This window comes from Poromitra crassiceps, assembly GCF_964638095.1.
Source record: "Poromitra crassiceps genome assembly, chromosome: 6".
NCBI lineage: Eukaryota > Metazoa > Chordata > Actinopteri > Beryciformes > Melamphaidae > Poromitra > Poromitra crassiceps.
The window spans coordinates 18,746,589-18,767,348 of NC_139627.1; the positions used below are offsets into that span (position 1 = coordinate 18,746,589).

General features: G+C 41.9%; 1 protein-coding gene across 1 annotated transcript in view; it reads left to right on the top strand.

The window, feature by feature from the left end:
- The first annotated feature begins 4,022 nt into the window (after window positions 1-4,022).
- Window positions 4,023-20,760, top strand: part of LOC310778667 (uncharacterized protein) — a 28,987-nt gene continuing 12,249 nt past the window's right edge. Inside the window, exons 1-2 of the mRNA XM_083639151.1 lie at window positions 4,023-4,416; window positions 7,317-7,480. The gene's annotated coding sequence lies outside the window, so the exon portion shown is untranslated. The remainder of the gene's footprint in view (window positions 4,417-7,316; window positions 7,481-20,760) is intronic.

Genomic DNA, 20,760 nt, shown 5'->3' on the forward strand with positions numbered 1-20,760 from the left:
AATATGTAGCTATATAAGCAGGAGTCAAATAAAGAAATAATTGTATACCTATGTACAAATCATTGTATAGCTCACTGCAAAGACAGTACAAGTAGGGTTTGTTTGCTGTCAAAAGGGTGTAACCGCATGTACACCAGTTTGACACAGAGCAAAACCCCACTTTTGACACTGACCAAGCCTTGTGGGTAGACTGGAGGATCCTAACAGCACTTAGGTCAGCTCATAATGCATGCTGTCATAAGTGATGCTACAGTAGCATGGCAGCATCATCACATATTTTATACTATATTCTAAAGAGTATCAACTTTTGAGTTATACCCAATTTATGCAATTCCAAAACTGTTTAGGGACCCCAGTATGCAAAAATATTAAAATAGAACAGGTGCAAATAACACATTTATACTGCATGCAAAAAAATTGCATGGTTTTTTGCAAAACTGCATGGGATTAGTATAACGTGACCATGACTGTAAAGGGGAGACTCGTGGTACCCCTACAACCCATTCTTATTCTGATTCAGATATCTTGAGGTGAGAGGTCAAGGGGACCCCTTTGAAAATGGCCATGCCACTTTTTGACTTGCCAAAATCTAGCCTCAATTTAGAGCATTGTTTAGCTCCCTTCCCAACAAGTTAACATGACAGAGTGGAATGGATGCCTCAGGTCTTCTAGTCTCATATGATAGCAGGACCCTCACTCCATCTCTAAATATAAGTCCATTAAAGCCTCTGAAAGACAGTAATGTCGGCCATTTAGGAAGTTTTAAAGTCTCGTGATTGGATGGGCCTAGGCAAGAAGTGGGTGGGCGTAGGCCCAGCCAGGCCCACCCGTAGCTACGCCCCTGCTAGATACTCGCATGTTTTCTGAGCAGAACGCAAGATTAGAGCGGAATTGTTTTCTGGAGAACACCAGCACTCTGGTTCCCAGCGTTTCCCGGAACACCGTGGTGTGTTTCCGCCTGTTTCTGCCCATAGCCGGAGTATCGACAAGGCTTCTGGTCCCATGGCTAGCCAGGGCATGGTTCACCTCTTCAGGCTGCTGCTGCCAGCTCAGCCCTTCAAAGTGGCAGCCATGCAGCACCAGCAGGGGGCAGTCTACTGCCATGCTGGAGAGAAGAAGAAGGGAAACGTTCAATGTAGAATTCATGCTGATGCAATCTGTTCACAGTGTTCCTCGTGGTTTCACAATGCGCCAGACAGCATCAGTTGGAGCATTGGTGGTTTCTTTGGTTAAAATCCCTCACACATTACTAACTGTATTGGGGTTTTCCTGGGGTTACTGTCAACTTCCAGCAGCTGTCTGATTATCTCTGGGGTTTCCAACTTCTGCCAGGAGGATCGAGCACTGCCATCATGCAGCGGACCTGCAGAGCAAATAGCACCACACTAAATTCACAGGCTGATAGTGGTACTGCAGGTACTCTTGATCAAAGCAGTCACATTATGAAAAGAGATTAGTGCCTGCAGAAATGTGTCATGCTGCCATTGAACTCAAACAATGATAAACAAATTAATTTGCAAACTTTTTTTAAAGCAATGCCTTGAAATTGAATGGGAAATTTTCTTTTCTCATCTCTCCATTTTCTACATCTTTTAACACTTGAAGGACCAGAATTCCATACTAGAACGACTGTAAGTGGTCATTTTGACCACTAGATTCCAAACTCTCTCAATCTCTCATGATAAATTCCCAATTGAGCGATTAATGCATTTATTGTGTTAAGATATTAAGATATATTTTAAAAAGACAAAGCAACACCAAAATGTGAAAATATAGACTACAAAATAGGTCTAGAACCCTGGGAAATTAAGTGAGGTCCAAATGGTCTTTCTAGGTAAAAATGCTAATATTTTCTTTGCCTTTTGTGTAATTCAAATAAAAACTACTTTAAATGACAATGCAGACACTTTTAGGAAAAGGCAGGTACCAGCAGCATTGTATTTGTTTTTTATTCAACAAAGCGATTGCACATTATACATTTCAAAAAGGTCAAAATGACCAGTGACCGCTGTGGTCTTTCTAGTGTTAAAACACCAAAGGACCACACTGGAAATAAGCCCTAGGTGTTCTTGTGTTATCCTTGATGGTTTTTTATGACACATCAAATAAATTCATTAATCATATTGGCTTTTATTTGTTATTGTCTGTAAGGCACTTTTTTTTTCATTATGATAATGACACTGATGATAATGACAAAGGTCACTGCCTGTATCATAGATGAGATTGAGGGATTGTCTTCTTTTATCAGGCACTTTGCACTGATTTATGAGGCTAGAGCCCCAAAATGGGTCGAAGTCCAGACAACTCACTACGATTAAATAAGCACCCAATAGATAAAAGTAGTCTATAGTCAATGCATTGATTTTCCTTTTTAATGCAATTATAGTGAATCGTTTTGTTTCATCAAGTCTTTGAGCATGTGAAATTGAAAAGCATGGAAGATGAAGCTGCATGGTTTAGAGTTGCTATTATTATAGCTACTGCAACCTATTTCAGAAGATAGATCTCTCCAATCAAAAACAGTGAATTATCTATACTTATTTTCTGACACTTATGAAGTCAGATCAAGGCATGAACTGGCTGAAAATGAGCTTTTCGTTTGCTTGATGTTATAGGGGGATAGGGTGTTGGCTGATGGCACGTGATATGTATTGCTCCAATGATCCAAACAGAGGCAGCAGTGGAGCACACATATAATAAATAGACTATACCAGCAACCGGCAGCAACTCTCGTAGAAACCAGGCATTACTTGGGTTAAGAAATCAACAGATTCATGGTTTGATTCCTTAAACTCTGAAGAAGAAAAAAATTCATGAACAGGATGTAGGCTGCTCAGTATTTTCCAAGAGACAATTCAAATTGATAGTTGATTAACAATAGTTGATTACTTTTCACAATGTAATCTGTAGGCCAATAAAGACTACATTCTGCAGATGATCTTGAAGCTAATGGATGGGAGATGGAATATACTTTGTTAATGACATTTATTTTTTAAATAAAAACCGATCTCGTTAATTCAGAAAAACAAGAGCAGAAAATATTTTTCTCACAGAAAACTTATCTCATTCATTTCGAGACAGGGTGATCCCCCCCCCCCCCCCCCCCCCTTCCCATATGCCTCCGGAGGTCCTAGCTGCAAGATTATTTTCATTATCGACCGATATCTGATCATTCTTTTTTTATTCGATTAATCATTTATGTCACAAATAATGACAAATGCCCATCACATGTCACCAGAGCCCGATATATATATATATATATATATATATATATATATATATATATATATATATATAGAGAGAGAGAGAGAGAGAGAGAGAGAGAGAGAGAGAGAGAGAGAGAGAGAGAGAAAAGAGAGAGTATATGCTATATATTTTTGCTCTCTTTTGAAATGCAAAAAGCAAAAACATTGAAAGTGGAAAATGAGGAAAAGGGTTTAAAAAACAGCAAAAGTTTTATGTTTTGCTATTTCTCTGTTTTGCTTTGTTTTTCTGTAATCAAATGTTTTATAGTCATCAGTTCATCTCATATAGCCATATGTAATGTAATGTAATGTATCTCATATAGCCGCTCTTCTTGGTTCCACATCCAGGCTTAAAACTCTTAAAACTCTTGGATTTTCTGAAACGCCAATGGAGAAATGAATGGGAAATTGACTACCTGGAAGCGGAGCTGCAAAAAGGTGCAGGCGGGAACTGTTGAACTCATTTGGCTATTATGCTGTGGGCAACATCCCAACCAGGTGATGCATGCACCGTTTCCCATAACTAAAGACCTGTGTAAAAAAACACGTGGGAAGGACAGCATTATGCAACGTTGTGTGATCATCAAGGCATGTGACCATAATGCCTTGAGAGGAAATGCTCCAAATATGGTTGCACAGGTGTGACAGAAGGTGTGACTCATAGTAAGTAGCGTTTTTACTGCTCTGTGATGCAGACAATTAAAGCCTGCGTGAGACCGACACTAACAGGCATATCAGATACAGACACATGTGGATACAGTGAAATTACCTGTTAGATATCTCAGGTGTGTTTTCTGTAAAGCATATTTAACTGCTGCCTATTTGCATATTACTGGGCCGTTGGTTTGACTAAAGGATTTAGACAGTGTAAGACCTAAGATCCAACCACAGGGGAAAAAAACCAAAGGACCCAACAACCCAACTTTCCTTGACTTGGACCTCCATTCAAGAAGCATGCTGCGGCGGAAAGGCGTGAGGGATCCCGGTGTGGAGTGTAACAGGGCTCTGCTGGTGTCGGTGGCTCAGTTCCACCATGGGGTGAACTTGGGGAACCGGCCCGGGGCAGAGAGAGACACCAAAAGACTCCACCGCACCCTCAGCAAACTGGGCTTCAAAGTCGACATACACAACGACCTCGACAGTGATGAGATCTACGCATTGTTTGAGAAAGGTAACATACACGTATACACAAGATGTAGCCTAGAATCAGCGGGGACACTCAACTTGCTTTGCCCAGGGGCCACTTTTGCAAAAATGACAGGAGGCAGGGGCCGCTAAACAACATTAATAATAATAATAAAAAAATCTGTAGCAGATTGTAGGTTTTTGGGGTGCCAGCTGGCAGCTGTAGTTGGCTGGTCATTTTAATGTTTTAAGATGTTTACACTCTGCCATGAACCGATGCCATGAACCCACATAGCATCAATTTGAACCACCGAGCAGAATGCAAACAAATAGTCAAAGCAATAATCCGAGTGACGATGTGAACACGTGTGCCTGCATGGGACAGCAAATAGGTGGCGATATTTGACAATTGAGCTGGAGCTCAGTCAAACTTTGTTTAATGTTAGTTTTCAGTGTGAATTAGAGAATGGTCGGGGGGCCACTCGGCGCCCTATCGGCGGCCGCATCTGGCACCTGGGCCGTAAGTTGAGTATCAGGGCTATACAGTATGGCATAGGGACAAATTAGGCCTACATGTAATTGGTCCCTATACCAAACATGGGTAAATGGTGGGTAACGGTAAAAATCCCACGTTTTAAGCCTTAACATATAGACAACTACGCCTCCAATCCCCACCCCCATTATTATTATTATTATTATTATTATTATTATTATTATTATTATTATTATTATTATTATTATTATTATTATTATTATTATTATTATTATATTATAATTATATTAACATCTTTATCCTATATTAAGATTTTAAAACTTCTTTATCCTTCTTTTTCAAATATCTTCTTTTAAACATGTTATGCTTTTAATCGTTTTCTTTAAACACATCTTTATTATAACTAGTGGGATATTACCCCGTGCAGTGTATCGAGTTTAAATGTTGCATTCTCTGAATGTTCAACCCGGACTGTATCTGCAGCTAGGCTGGCCAGCGCGGACAGACAGTTCCCCAGCCCCATAAATCTTGTAAAATTAATCTGAAATAGCTCCCCAACAGATACAGAAATATGACCATAATGTGTTTGATGTACATATAAAGAACTGCCGCAATCGGTTTTGTGAAACACGCATTTCAAAAAATCACGTTTTCCCTTCTTCCTGGTTTCTCCTCTGACAGCCTGAGCTCACCTCAACAGAGGCAGCCAGACTGCGGGTGTTGGTGCTCTGGAATAAATATAGTACATTTAATATTGTATATTAAATATACAATGTGTAGAGTATTTACAATTTAACTTCACTTATAAATGTTTCAGACAAGCAATGCAGTGTTTCTGTGCAATATCCTCAGACTGTCTCTTGCATCTTGTCTTAAGCTGTGTTCACACAGAGATATTTATTTTTCTCTCTGTCGCTCGACTGAACTTTGGAATCGCTCTGTGGCTCTGTTTAAATCGCTCGTCAATAGGCACAAGAATTGACGGACATCTGGGGGCTATAACGTTACGCAATGTCATGATATTTGTCCACTACGAGCCACCGTAGTTGTTTACAAGCTAAGCCTATCAGCGTGCTCCTAACACGAGCTCTATACCGGTAGTACAGACTTCACTTCATGTCAGCTGTCAGCCTGTCAATCAGCTGTCAATGCGGTTTGTTGCCACACAGTAAACCAGTGGTTTGTTCCAAGCCAGTGTGATCCTTGACTCACTCTCACACGGCAGCCAATCAGCGTTGAAGAGCGAGCGACTGATGCCAGCGTAATTTCGCTCGAGTTGGGATATTTCATCTCGGGCTGTCGCTCTGTCTCTGTCGCTCGGACACCCAGCGATTTTTCTCCCGGGCGAATATACGCTCAATCGCTCGTTTGCATTGACTTTGTATGTAAACTCGATGCCAGCGAAAAACTTTAATAGGTCGGTGTGAACGCCCCTTTAGAGTTGTCACTGACTTTAATAGAATAATTGTTCGAGGCATTGAGGGAAAAAGGAATTGCCCGTCTCAATCCATGCAGTCACCTCATTGTTAGCTTTTGAGTGCGTTTTGTGTCGCCGATTTTCTGTGTTCCCTTCTACAGATGATCAAACTGCACTTCATGTCGTGTTTGGAGTCACTCAGAATACATGTAAACAACTGGATAACAGACAATGTGAAAGTGCAAATAGACTCTTATCACTGATATATTATAAGCTAGTTGCACCTTTGGCTATGGCCTCGTAATCAAGTCCTTATCTTTGCTGGATAAACAAACTGATAAAAGGGGCACATTTCAATGTTCATGAACATTATAAATGTTACCATCTTAGTTCAAATTGGCTAAGTGGGCTCTGTGGTGTCTGTCAGTGTCTGTCGGTCACGATTTTTGGAGCCCGCAGAGCTACGGGCAGTTTCCATAACGGCAGCCATGGCACATCATCTCCAGAGTCTCCACCCATGGCATGCCTGTTTACACCCTTATTATGTAAATACAGAGAGGGGACAGAATGGCCCCTTGGCCTGCCTGTGCAGACAGACACTCCTGCTTAATAGATATTGCACAAGAGCCGAGCATGTGTGTGTGTGTGTGTGTGTGTGTGTGTGTGTGTGTGTGTGTGTGTGTGTGTGTGTTTGTACGTGCAAGTTTGCCATTCCTTTCTTTGCCTGGTCCTGTCGAGAAGTGACTAATATTGATAATTGAGCAAGGTGTGCACTTCAGTTAGCATGTAAAGACCCACATGACGTCTCCATCTGTGTGTGTGTGTGTGTGTGTGTGTGTGTGTGTGTGTGCGTGTGCGTGTGTGCGTGCGTGTGCGTGCGTGTGCGTGCGTGTGTGTGTGTGTGTGTGTGTGTCTGTGTGTGTGCATGTGTGTGTGTGTGTGTGTGTGTGTGCGTGCGTGTGTGTGTGTGTGTGTGTGCGTGTGTGCGTGCGTGCGTGTGCGTGCGTGTGTGTGTGTCTGTGTGTGTGTGCTGCAGAGAGCAGGCGGCCGGTGAAGGACTGTTTCCTGGCTGTGTTGTCGTCTCATGGAGAAGAGGGCTGCGTGTTTGGAGCGGATGGGAGACCCGTCCGGCTGTCTCATATCTTCAGCTGTTTCGACAACACGCTTATGGAGAAAAAGACCAAGCTGTTCTTGATACAGGTAAATAGGCCGCAGGAGCATCCTCGTCTTTGTGGTTGCCTTCACACACAAAATTCAGTCAACGATGAAACAGAGTAGAACAAGTGATATAGTTCCACCCTCGGGTCAGCCCCATTTATTGCTAACACCGCCCCCTAGCGGCACAAAGTCAACATTACAGTGTCACTTACCAACAAACTAACAGACGGAGACCGATCCATAGTCCCCCCCCCCCCCCCCCCAGAATCGTTTCTAGTGTCAGTATATTTGACTTTGCATTCATCTGAATGGCTGCTGTCATCTTAGGCGTGTCGGGGAGGAGATCTGGATGATGGGGTGGAAGTAGCCTAGGTAAACCCAGCCACCACGTGACCTGCTCTCTCAGTTCCCAGTCACTATCAACAGGTCTGAGAGCAGGTCACGTGGGGGATGGGTTTACCCAGGCTATGTGACAGGCTCCACGTTTGCCATAAAACTACAGGATAAGGGCACCAAAAGCATGCCATGCCTGCTAATGGCCACTAGAGAGAGGCAGTGAGTTATTTTTCAAGTGCAAAAGACAACGACCCTTTCTGACGATGGTGGTGAATCCCATGAAGCTCTTCCAGGAGGTGCGTGTCACTTTTGAGGTGCCACTGTCTACTGATACAGTATTAAATAAAGAGGCAGAGAGGCAGCAATACTAAACCCAGTTATTGGTTTATTTGCATTTGGTATTTGATGTTGTATTGTGAGATGTTCCAACCGGCTACCTGTACATATAAAACACTATGTGTACTCTCACATTGGCCAAGTGAGCCATGCACAACATTGCACTGTAAATAATGTCAAAGCTGTAGTAGTGACATCTTGTGTCAACATACAAAAATAAAGATATTATGTAGCCTACAAAAGCAAAGCAAGTTACCCTCAATATTTGTTGTCATATTTCAGTATTTTCCTAGACCAGTGGAAAAAAAACAGCTATCCAAAACAGCTATCCAAACGAGACGACAAATAGTGTGAAGACTTGAAACCTCTTATTTACAGACAATGATAGTAAACCTTGAGCATTTAATAGGGGTGAAATGTCATATTACACATTAGCCATGGTTTGCTCCAGTGTAGATATATATCTGTACAAATCTGGCTAAGCTTTATTATAAAACGGCTCTCTCAAATCAAGCAATCTGATTGGTTCACAGCCATTGTATAAATCCAGTAACCCACTCCAATAACCCATGGCATTGTCACAATGCTGAGGAAGGCTTACGCCGAAACGTTCATTGTCACTGCTGTTGCTGCTTGAAGGTATTAAAACAACCCAAAAGGATTTATTTTGAGTGCTGGTTTTTTGTCCTTCTATAAATTTAATATCAATGCATCACATCTTACCTCTAATAGTCGACGAGACCAACGCAGAGTAGTGTCGCTTAACCCCGAGTGAATCGGCGAGTGTTAGTGTGTCTGTAGCCAGGGCAGATCAGGAAGTGAAATGAAACGGTTTGCAGCAGCCACTTCGGCCATAACCACAAAATAACTTCCAAAAAACCTGTTAGAATATAACGAGAGATGTTCCCGAGAGTATGCGTGGCGTTCACATTGTTTATGTTATGTTGCTAGGCAGCGCAAACGGCGTAGGAAGGCAGCTGCGTTTCACTTCCTGGTTTCACTTCCGCGTTTCACTTCCGGGTTACCCGGTCCGGTCGCTCTAGAGAGCCCCCTGTTGACGCGAGTTTAGACAGACTATAGACTTAATAATCACCTAAGGGAGCAATCTCAGATACACACGGCTTTGGTCTCGTCGACTATTAGAGGTAAGATGTGATGCATTGATATTAAATTTATACTGTTTAATAACAATCGAAAAAGTTGCTCGTAGCTGCTTTAAGTAAAGACCAAGTGTACTTTTATGCAAGTATACTTATATACTCAAGTATACTTTATGCACCAAGTATACTAATATCAATATACTAGTAGTATACTCCAAGTGTACTTGCCTAATACTTCTTGACACTAAATTGGCACTAAATCGGCCCAATTCAGTATACTAGTAGTATACTAAGTAAGTATACTACTAGTATACTTTAAGTTTAAGGAAAAAGTACAACCATGTGAGATTCGAACTGAGGGCCCCTTCCTTTCAGCACAATGTCCTGTGTCTTATCCACTCGACCATCCATTCAGCTGAGTAACGGAGTGAATGTTGACCATACCACTATATGTGTATCTGTCTCTATTCTAACACTATAGCTCGGATTGGGCTGAAAATTTGCATGGAGGTGGGTTATGATCTGGGGAAGGTCATGAGCAGATTAGAAAGTCCTGGAATCACCTGGAAAGTCCTGGGAAATCCTGGAAACGACCTGGAAAACACCTCATGCCCACAGCCCAGTTCGGATTGGGCTGAAATTTTGCATGGAGGGGGGTAGTGATCTGGGGAAGGTCATGGGCATGTCATCAAGTCCTGGGACCACCTGGGAAAGACCTGGAAAATCCTGGAAAACACCTGGAAAACACCTTACGCCCACACCCCAGGACGGATTGGGCTGAAATTTTGCATGGCGGGGTGTTAGGATCTGGGGAAGGTCATGGGTCCATCACCAAGTCCTTGAACCACCTGGAAAGTCCTGGAAAATCCTGGAAACCACCTGGAAAATACTTCACATCCACACCCCAGGTCAGATTGGGCTGAAATATTGCATGGCAGGGGGTTATGATCCGGAGAAGGTCATGGGCACTTCATCAAGTCCTGGAACCACTTGGAAAGTCCTGGAAAACACCTGACACCCACACCCCAGGTGGCATTGTACTGAATATTTGCATGGCGGTGGGTTGTGATCAGGGGATGGTCATAGGCAGGTTGTGTACTTCTGGAAACCATGTCTGGACACCACCATAATTTCCAGCGAGGCAAAAGTCACAGTTGTATTGCTTTAATTGTGCCTATAAAAGGGAGCATGGGCTCTGTTTGTCTGTTTGTTTCTCTGTTTCAATTGTCCCTCTGATGATTTCATTCATGAATTAATGTCTATGACATCATCACTGATGATGTCACAATCTCTATGACATCATCACATCTATGACATCATCAGTGGTGGTCATCAGTGAGTGATGTCATCAGTGATGTGAAGTTGAGCAATTGTGTGCTGAGTGACTCCATATATTCTGGTAGCCTTAGCAGCCAGTATACATCAAGTCTGCTACTCTCATATATGGAAGAATTGTCAATAAAATCAGCCAAATGTGTATGGTGTGTATACTACCTCAAAGAAACCGATATGTCTGAAAAAGTATTTAATCAGCTATAATCTATCGACTATAAGGGACCACATGGAAATAAGCCTCTGGGATTTATTGTGATATCCTGATTTTTCCATTTTATATGCAGAACTGCTGTAGCGTACTTCAAATAAAACAAATCAACTACAAGCCAAGTATACTTATACTTTCTGTATAAGGCAAGAATACTTATTTATACTTTTCTTGTGTGTATCTCAATCACAAGTTTAAGTACAAGTACAGACAGACAGACAGACAGACAGAGGGGGTTGGTCAGTCAGGGTGAAGGTGATCACAGTTTTCCTATTAGCTTGCACGGCATCTGGTGTCAGACGGTTAAGGGATTAGAATGAGACGGCCTCGGATTGTGACGCAACACACACACACACACACACACACACACACACACACACACACACACACACACACACACACACACACACATTCACGACTAGACATGCTACTACCAATGCCAATGAGATTTTTTTTACACATTCCATCAGGTGAGGAGGTACTCTGTCATTCTCAGAATTCTGTCTTTACTCTCATAATACTAACACAGTCATTTGGTTAATCTAAGGACTCAAAATCATTTTTCACATTAGCCTTAACCTTTCATAAGTGCATAGAGTTTCATATACAGGGAAAATCCTTGTCTTTGGTTAATCATTTTCTCTAGGTGGCCAGTTTGCACAATTTTTGGAGGCAGTTATGTCATTAAATTCTAATCTTCCCCATTGTTCAGGTCAAAGGGTAGGTTATGCTGTAGATTTCAGTGGTTCTCAAATTGGGGTCTGGGAAACCCCAGGGGGCCTTGATTGGGTTCCAGGAGGTCCCCAGCAAAAAGGGGAATCCTTTATGTTGGCTCTAATTCCATCCTCGTGTCAATTTAGGGGTCCTGGACATGAAAGCTTTGTAAACTTTCAAATGTTTGTTTGTTTGTTTATTTATTTAAGAAAAGGGACAATGCACATTAATTAACATGAGCATGTGAGTCCATCATGTAAATGTGCCAGATTTAGCCATACAGGCTAATTTTCATCTGCAGTCCCTGGCAGGTTGATGTTATATGTGAAACATTAACAAACACATGCAATAGTACAGAAGACATAAGTAGACAAAAGCATATAAAAGAAGAAAAGCACAAGCAGATTAATAGCATATAAAAAGAACATGCATGAGCACATATAAAAAGAACATGCAAGATGACATTAGCATATTCTATACAATACATGCCAGAGCAACAGCACATAAACACATAAAAACAGACAAAAGCATATAAGCAACTTTTCTTTGCACTGGGTGATGTCTATGCATTAATTCACTGCTATCACAATAGTTCAGGTGATGCAGCGTGCTAACAAACCTTCTGGGCAGGCAGGGTGTGTTGACGTACAAGTGACGCGTGATGGGGCGGGGCACTATGTGTGCTAGCTTGCATTTTGACTCACTGTCTGACAGCAGAATTGACCAGCTTGAGTCAGATGTCTACAAAGGTATGCTCACACACACACAGACACACACAGACACACAGACACACACACACACACACACACACACACACACACACACACACATGAATACACACATCCAACGCATAAATGCAGGAATGCAACACATACACACAAAGACCACAAGTGCACACACAATAGTGTGCATGCAGCCACGCCCACTGACCCTATTCACACACACACACACACACACACACACACACACACACACACACACACACACACACACACACACATGCATGCACACACACACACACACACACACACACACAGACACGCACACACACACGCACACAAAGCCACTGATGGCTGTTAAAGCCCTGCATGGCGTCATTGCCAGGCAGTGGGTGGGTGTGGCCAGGCAGTGGGTGGGTGTGGTCTTCACTGGCTGGTTAAACATTCCAAGGCTTAAATACTGAACAGCCACTGCCATTCAGGACCACATCACTCTGCCCCTCCCTCTTCTCTCTCTCTCCTCTCTCTCCCTCCCTCTCTCACACACATCGCAGTCCGGCTCACTCTCGCTCTACCATCCAATAGCTGAGCTGCTACTTTTCAGTATCAGGAAGGTAACTATCAATAATGTTTGTTTGTTTGTTTGTTTGTTTGTTTGTTTGTTTGTTTGTTTGTTTGTTTCTTTTATTTTGGTACTGCCTGGCTCAATCATTCAGTAGATTAAAGTCTTGTTTTTATATCAGGACCGTAGCTATCAGTAATATTGTTTCTGTCTGTAGCTCCCTTTCATTTTGCACTCATTCAGAAGCTATGAAGACTTATTGTCAAATATCAAGAAGGTGGTTAGTGATAAATACTGTGTGTGTGTGTGTGTGTGTGTGTGTGTGTGTGTGTGTGTGTGTGTGTGTGTGTGTGTGTGTGTGTGTGTGTGTGTGTGTGTGTGTGTGTGTGTGGTGTGGGTGTGGGTGCGTGTGCGTGTGCGTGTGTGTGTGTGTGTGTGTGTTTCCCTGTTATAAAAAAGGAGTCCCTCCCTCTCTCTTTGAGCCACTGGAGCCACTTGTGATACTTTAGTCTAGTAGGAACGGGGGGTCCCCGCGCACCCGAAAGATATATTTTTCTAACATAGATTTTTGTACTCCTCAAGGTGTCTAATAAACAAATTTTGTTGTTACCCCGTTGAAATAGTGTCCCATGGGTCCGTTTGGCGGCCATCTTTGCGGGCATATTGCGATGTCTGATGAAAATGGATAAGGTCATAACTTTTGAACTAGACGTCATACAGAGGACAAATGACACCACTTTTCTGTATGATTTCTGCATGAGGAATTGATTGAGAGGGTTGTTTTAATGATTTTAACAGGTTTGGTATAGTAAAACTCAAAAACATTTGAAAAAAGTGTCTAATTTACTCTCAAAATCTTGCAAAAGAAATCTATCTACATATTAGTCCATGGGCCAGAAGGGTTGGGAATAATGCTCATATTGATTTTTGGCAAGGTATACATCTCTAGAGTTAGAAAATATGTGAGAGCATTGCACCAATGGTAGCTAAATGTGTGTTATCACTTGATTTATAACATCATGCAAAACATAATAGTTGCGGGACTTTTAGGGACATTTGAGGCTAAGTTCATGCAAATCAAGTCTAAAAGCACCAGATTTTGCCCAGAATTAGCCCAGGGCATGCTCTAACAATTGAGCCAGAGTGCGCGAGCCGGTGGCGGCCAGATCCAATATGACCACTGTCCGAAAAAGATTTTGGCTATAACTTTTGAAAGAGATGAGCTAGAAATACAGACTTGGTGTCTATCTTATGTTTTTTGACCATTAGAAAGGTGTTGGAATGCTTATCTTTACTAATGAAGATGTGTGTGGACCCCTAATCTGCATATTTCCAAGATGGCGACTACCTGAATATGAGTTTTACCATAACTGTTGATGCTTTTAGTAAACTCGGTGTCCATTTTATGGTTTTTGAGTTTTAGAAACACATTGTAATACTCAGATTTATGATTTAATCTATCTATAGCATTCTACTTTGCATAGTAAGTAGGCTACCAATATGGCCGCTAAACAACTTTTTTTTTACATACACTTTCACCCAGATTGAGTGTAGACTTGTAAGAATAAGTTACCATCAAACTGGTGGAAACAAACAATCTACAGTATGTATCTTACAGATTTTATTGAAACAATTAGACAAATAGAGTAGAACCCATTCCCATTGATACAGGTAATAGCCAGTCTGTGCATCAATGCTCTCCATAAATGTGAAATGCTATCAATACTGATCAAAGGTGTTTAGAATTTGAACAAAATATTACAATATCAGAAACAAAAACAACAGAACAAAACATATATTGGTGCCTATATGTACAAATGAGTAGTAGCCTACTTATGTCCATAGATTGAATTGAGTTAGAAGTGCTCAGTCCTTTTGATTTACCAGGGTGACTGATTTTGCATAAAAGACTTCAGATGACAAGTGGTTTTTGTTTATATCCTTATATCCACAGCCAGATTACTCAAATATTGTTGTCTCGACCCTCATTGTTGGTACAGGCACTCTTGCATCCACATTGAGGTGCCACAGGCTCCAGCTTTACAACATTCACAGCACACACTACATGACTTTTTGCAGACGCAGCAAGGAATGACGGTTCAGGCTTTACTGGCATCTGGAAGATGGGTCCAGTAAGGTTCCAAAGTCTTGGTCATTGAGTCCCAGTACCAGCCCCACGTACTGAACTCTGGATGTTTTGCTGGACAGAGTTTGCCTGATTCCAGTAGAAGCTGGCCTGCAGCAGTCCCCATTTTACATGCTGAATCAGTGCATCTTGGGTGGGAGGCAGGTTCTCTTGATGCATTTGAAAAAAGCCAATGTATAGCATCATCTACTTGGCTGGAGCCACAGCTTTTGCTGTACATGACAACCCCAAGGTGAGGGCGACCAGGGTTTTGGGATGAACTCCTCCTTTCTACCAAGAAGGATGTTATACCTTCCAACAGATCTGAATATGACATATCTGCACTTCAGCCTTGTAACCATCCTGAAGCAGACACTACAGTAGAATTATTTATAGCACCTGGCACATGCTGCGGCCAGTAGCCATAGAAACTCAGGATCCATACGTCCGACAGTGACGTTGTAATACTTGCAATACGCTTCTTCTACACATTAGGCCTCACAGAGCACTGGATCGGCTTCACATGTGGAAAGTACATTTATGTTCACAAAATCTGCAATGTTCTTGGTCCCCAGAGATCACTGGCATTACATCTCTTCCATGTGCTAAAATGATGTGATACTACATCAGCCTTCCAGGGCTATGGGAAAAGGAGTGGATGGGCAGCTTGGGAAGCAACATGCGGATCTCACTGAGACCGTGGATGCCTTCACCTTGGAGCCTGAACCGATCAACTCAGATGTCGATGTCCAAAGACTGGAAGCATTATGGTTGTTGTCATGTCCAGCAAGAGCTGTGTCTCCAGCCAAGTAGATGAAGCCAGACATCCGCTTTTCTCAAATGGTACCAAGTCCCTTGAGAACTTGCCTCCCATCCAAGATGCACTGATTCAGCATGTCAAATGGGGACTGCTGCAGACCAGCTTCTACTGGAATCAGGCAACCTCTGTCCAGCAAAATATCCAGAGTTCAGTACGTGGGGCTGGTACTGGGATAGCCTAGGTAAACCCAGCCCCCACGTGACCTGCTCTCTCAGTTCCCAGTCACTAGCTAGTGACTAGTGACTGAGAACAGGTCTGAGAGCAGGTCACGTGGGGGATGGGTTTACCCAGGCTAGTACTGGGACTCCCATGACCAAGACTTGGGAACCTTACTGGACCCATCTTTCAGATGCCAGTAAAGCCTGAGTCATCATTCTCTGCTGCAGCTGCAAAAAGTCATGTAGTGGGTGCTGTGAATGCTGTAAAGCTGGAGCCCGTGGCACCTCAATGTGGATGCAAGAGTGTCTGTACCAACAATGCGGTCAAGACAACAATATTTGATTAATCTGGCTGTGGATATAAGGATATAAACAAAAAACACTTTACTCTCAATCTAACTTAACCCCCCCAACCCATGGACATACCTAAGTGTTACTCACTAATTGTTTCAATAAAATATGTAAGATAAATACTGTAGATTGTTTGTTTCCACCAGTTTGATGGTAACTCATTCTTACAACTACAAAAGTGTATGTAAAAAAGAAATGGGATAGCAGCCATATTGGTAGCCTATTTACTATGCAAAGTAGAGTGCTATAGATAGATTCAATCATAAATCTGAGTATTACAATCTGTTTCTAAAACTCAAAAACCATAAAATGGACACCGAGTTTACTAAAAGCATCAACAGTTATGGTAAAACTCATATTCAGGTAGCCGCCATCTTGGAAATATGCAGATTAGGGGTCCACACACATCTTCATTAGTAAAGATAAGCATTCCAACACCTTTCTAATGGTCAAAAAATATAAGATAGACACCAAGTCTGTATTTCTAGCTCATCTCCTTCAAAAGTTATAGCCAAAATCTTTTTCGGACAGTGGTCATATTGGATTTGGCCGCCATGGTGACCCCGGGGGTCACCAGCTCGGGCACTCTGGCTCAATTGTTAGAGCATGCCCTGGGCTAATTCTGGGCAAATTCTGGTGCTTTTAGACTTGATTTGCATGAACTTAGCCTCAAATGTCCCTAAGTCCCGCAACTATTATGTTTTGCATGGTGTTATAAATCGAGTGATAACACACATTTAGCTACCATTGGTGCAATGCTCTCACATATTTTCTAACTCTAGAGATGTATACCTTGCCAAAAATCAATATGAGCATTATTCCCAACCCTTCTGGCCCATGGACTAATATGTAGATAGATTTCTTTTGCAAGATTTTGAGAGTAAATTAGACACTTTTTTCATATGTTTTTGAGTTTGACTATACTAAACCTGTTAAAATCATTAAAACAACCCTCTCAATCAATTCCTCATGCAGAAATCAGCAGCTACAGTACGGTACAGTACGGCTACTACACTATTTGTGTATGTTAAGGAGTCTCGTGGCCTGCGGGAAGAAACTGTTCCTCAAGCGATTTGTGCGTGCTTTTGGGACCCTGTATCTTCTCCCTGAGGGTAACAAATTCACATTTTATTTATGAGAACAGCCTGTACAGTACAACCTAAAAAGTATGAACTCTGATTGAGAATGGAGTCTCAGCATGGGCAAAAAATGTAAGGTCAAATAGAAACAAACAGTAGGCTAATGTTGACAACTCTCCCAAACAGAATACAGTCCAGAAAGTGAGTTCTGAAAAGCCAGAAATCTCAGCATCTATAAGTAATAATAACTGAATCAATGGTATTGATTAACAACGCTATCAACCCCCCTGCAGATATATTCAGTCCTTTTGTGCTATGGGACAGTATCAATCCAACAACAACAACAACAACAACAACAACAACAACAACAACAACAACAACAACAACAACAACAACAGATAGAGATAGATAGATAGATAGATAGATAGTAGCAAATCATTATTTCACATGATTGAATATGCTCAGCAGTACAGTAGCTAGATGAAAAGAAAAAGAGACATGATAAACAAGGAATCTTAAGCACTTGAAGTGACACAATGGATTCTACACATCAACAGAGAAGTGCAACTCAATATGGATCAAATGTTCTGTGTAAATGTGCTGCAGGACACTGGGCAGCATTATGTGATTTCAAGAGTCGCCTATATGAATATTATGTATATTAGTAACACACAGCATGGCATACAGTAACACACATTTTAGAGGTTTGGTTTGTGTTCTATGAATAGGAAAAGACAACAGTAACAAGACAAGGCCTACTCAGCTGCAGACAGGCTGACGTGCGGCACCCAGAAACAGAGCAGACAGGCTGACGTGCAGCACACAGAAACAGAGCAGACAGGCTGACGTGCAGCACCCAGAAACAGAGCAGACAGGCTGACGTGCAGCACACAGAAACAGAGCAGACAGGCTGACGTGCGGCACACAGAAACAGAGCAGACAGGCTGACGTGCGGCACACAGAAACAGAGCAGACAGGCTGGCGTGCGGCACACAGAAACAGAGCAGACAGGCTGACGTGCGGCACACAGAAACAGAGCAGAGCGAAAGGACAACAATGAACATATGACAACGGTGACAGCAGCACCGACAGCTGTGCCAGAGTCCCGACTAACAATCTAGAAACCTCCCAAGCAAAACGCTTCCTTTGTTGAGGAGCACAGCCCATTTTGTTCTGCTCTGTGCCTGTATTCTTTTCAAGAAGAAGTGGAGAGGAGAGGAGTAGAGATCCTGGGTGTGTGACTGAGTGTGCACACTATTATTTCCAAATGAAATTATAGAAATAATACACCTTTGTTTGTATAGCACTTTACTGGAACAGAGGAGCCATCAAGCCGAGGCCAAATCACAAGTGCACAACGTTTAAATTTAAATGACGGAGATAAAAGAATGAATGAAAATGAAAATGAGGTAACAATCACAGAGGCAACCCAAGGTCAGCTCGTATGTTACCATGGCAACAAATTACCATCTGATCTCACACTTGGGAATGCAAACAAACAGGAAAAGCCTGAGAATGTGTAAAAAAAAAAAAAAAAAAAAAAAAAAAAAAAGTCTTTGTGCATTAAGCAGAAAAGTTGTCATGTCAACACCTGTGGCAACTGATTGCTGTTTGCATCTTATACATACATATGTACATACATACATACATACATACATACATACATTATAATTTATGAAGCAATTAACAAGAATTTGCACAAGTAAATAACTACTTGATAGTGCTTCACATTTAGCTCTCTGAACTTGCATAGGATTTCTAACCAGGGAGTCAGCCTATATTATGTGATGACAGTTAAACGCATATCTAATGTTTAATGTAAAGTTATTAGATATTTTAAAGGCTTTAGCATCAGAAGTCTAAAAGCCTAGCAAACACAGGCTGAAGATGGAATCGTGGTCATTTGTACGACATTATTTTATCTCTACGCACTCAAACGTTTGGACACACCTGATTGAATATTGTATGTTTTTCATTCTCATAAACTCATTTTGATCTAAAGGCTTCTGCTTGACATTTGCCCCTTAGACACATTTAAATAGTGAAGTTGATCCTATGTATGGATTTCTTTCCAAAGCCTTCGTCAAAGGGCAGCTACTTCAAATAATCTAAAATATAAGATTTATGGTCACTTCATTATTCCATCTGTGTCATTTGATAGTTTTAATGTCTTTGTTATTAGTCTAAAATGTGGAAAATAATCAAAATAAAGAAAAATCTGTGTCCAAACTTTTGACTGGTAGTGTAAAATAGCATTTTATCAATCCCCTTGATCAATTTAAACCCTACATGTCGACCACTTTATGTGCTGTATAGTTTTCTTTATTCAGCATTTCTTCATGTTATTTTATTTGTTAAACTTTGTTAAACGCATACTGGCTGTCTCGCAGGGCGTGGCCACACGCGCACACACACACACACACACACACACACAGGGCGTGCCTGTGGGAGAAAATGACAAAGTGTGTTGCCATCGTCGGGCTGTAGCCAGTGAGCTCATGCAGCGGTGTGGTTGGGTAGAGTGAGTCAGAACAGTTGGTTTGGCCAGCGGTCTGAGAGAGTTGTTATTGGTCAGATGATATTTCATTTGGCACAGCAGAGTTTGGGTTGCAGTTTTGTTTGGCAGTGAAAGCTTATCCGACGAGGCCCATTCAATTCCACTAACCAAATTTGCACAAGTGCAGTTGTGCAAATTATATATGCACATTTCAAATGCAAATTTGCACAAGTTGCAATTGTGCAAATTTCAATGGTAGAAGGTTCGCTTAGCGTATCACAGATTCTGGTTGGTTCAGAGATACTTGGCATAGAAAAGGACCTGAAAATGAATACAATGCAATTATAGAAAACACCACCAGTCCAGTCTAGTCCCATGGTAGATTGGCTCTTGGTTGAATATTGGTTTGGATGCAAAATATACTGCACAATTTGCACAAGATTTACAATTAAGGACCCAAATGTCATCAAATAAAAGAGAAATGCATGGAGACAGACTTTGTTCCTGTACTCTCAAGTGTACTTCCAGTGATCAGCACCTAGATGTTATGGGCCACGAAACCTCTCTGAAACCTCTCACTTTCACTAAAGGTTTCCCCAGCTGTAGATCAGTCCTTCATCTGATGATCAAGGTTTGCTTTGACACACACCAGTGGTTCTGCTTGTTGCTTGCTGGGCATCTACCAACTCGGACCCATCGGCACCAAAAGCACACCACCAATGTGGTAGCAATTAGTGGTCGGGATAGAGTCAACTGTTCCGTCTTTCCACTTTGCCATTCTTCTTGGTCCTCATTTGCCCTGTGCACAAAATGAGGAAGCCATTTTATTATTTATTTATTTAACCAGGAAGTCGATGCGGGCGAGGCCAAGCTGCATAGCCTATGCGAGCCTGCGTAGCGGGTGAGGCTGGGCGAGCTCGCTAGCTGCGTCTGCGACTCGAGGGCAAACCAACGAGGTATGATAGACATGAGCGATGAGGAG